Source organism: Sinocyclocheilus grahami, unplaced genomic scaffold (assembly GCF_001515645.1).
Source record: "Sinocyclocheilus grahami isolate Dianchi unplaced genomic scaffold, SAMN03320097.WGS_v1.1 scaffold1713.1, whole genome shotgun sequence".
Lineage (NCBI taxonomy): Eukaryota > Metazoa > Chordata > Actinopteri > Cypriniformes > Cyprinidae > Sinocyclocheilus > Sinocyclocheilus grahami.
Genome location: NW_015506892.1, coordinates 157,873 through 159,060, shown reverse-complemented (window position 1 = coordinate 159,060; position 1,188 = coordinate 157,873). Strand labels below are relative to the sequence as shown.

The 1,188-nt window shown below is 38.6% G+C and overlaps 1 protein-coding gene across 1 annotated transcript in view; it reads left to right on the top strand.

Annotated features, from left to right (window-relative positions):
* Positions 1 to 798: 798 nt before the first annotated feature.
* LOC107572183 (multiple epidermal growth factor-like domains protein 10) overlaps positions 799 to 1,188 on the top strand; it is a 33,488-nt gene continuing 33,098 nt past the window's right edge. The window contains exon 1 of the mRNA XM_016258601.1: positions 799 to 881. The gene's annotated coding sequence lies outside the window, so the exon portion shown is untranslated. The remainder of the gene's footprint in view (positions 882 to 1,188) is intronic.

The following is a 1,188-nucleotide window of genomic DNA, read 5'->3' as shown; positions in this document are numbered from 1 at the left end:
GGACAGTAACTAAGTACATTTACTTGAGTATTGTACTTAAGTACACTTTTTGAGTATCTGTACTTTACTTGAGTATATATTTTTCTGGAAACTTATGACTTTAACTTCACTACATTTGAAAGACAAATGACAGTTTATCAGTAATCACTCTTGGGGCTACATGAAGTGATTTCTCAGCATTTTTTGAGCACTGACCAGTTCCAAATGTGATATTTATTTACAACAATTCATTAAGAAGAAGTTAATATTGTGGTTTATATTAGGCACAATATTGTCTGATTTTGCTAAATTGTGTAGGTGAAAATATTAGCTATAAAGCCACAGAAGAACTGTTGTGCATCTCCTAATAAAACACAATAGGTGTTGGACTTGAAGCAGCACTGGACAGACTGTTCTGTGTGGGACATCAAAGTACCGCGAGAGTGATTAGACAGAATTTTTTACATTTTTGTTTTGATGTCAAATAAGTCTTGCCGTTTAGAGATTACACTATTAGGCAAATAACATAATCTATAAAGGTGCAAAACGCATTTACTTACACATATTTGAGAATCGAGATATTTCCTGATATAGTTAACACGTTTGGAAATATTTCGAATGAAATGACCACACAAGCCTACATCAGTTATACAGTGACCCCACAGTTCAGGAGCATTAGCCCTGGGCTCATGTCAAGCACTGCTCGAGATGCTCCACACAGAGCAGCTGCTGCTATTGGCTGCTTCCCTCTGACGCGTCGCGTTTCTGTCGCGTCGCGTCGCGTCTCGTCTCGCGTGCAGCGCGTGCTACAGAGAGACTGCTGCACCGAGAGAGAGAGAGAGAGACGCTCCTCAAGCGGAGCCCATGCGTTTGGACCGAACGCAGACTTTGGTTTAGAAAAGGTAAGTCACTTTGCATTTTATAAACTGCATTAGGAACAAGTTTGAAACTATAGAACAATTCTGTACATTCTGTTGCACGGACTAAAGCGACACCTACTTTAATGTAGGTCCTGATTTAATAAGGTCAAATGCATTTGATTAAATAGATTTTATCTTTTTAAATGTTGAGAAATTTTCGGGATAAAACAGTGATTTATGTTTGTTTGATAATTTTTCCCTGAATGTCTTTATTATTGTTCGGCTGATGACTTACACACACTCAGTCCGTGATGCTGCTGGAGAGAGAAAGTGTGTGAGAGTGTGAGTG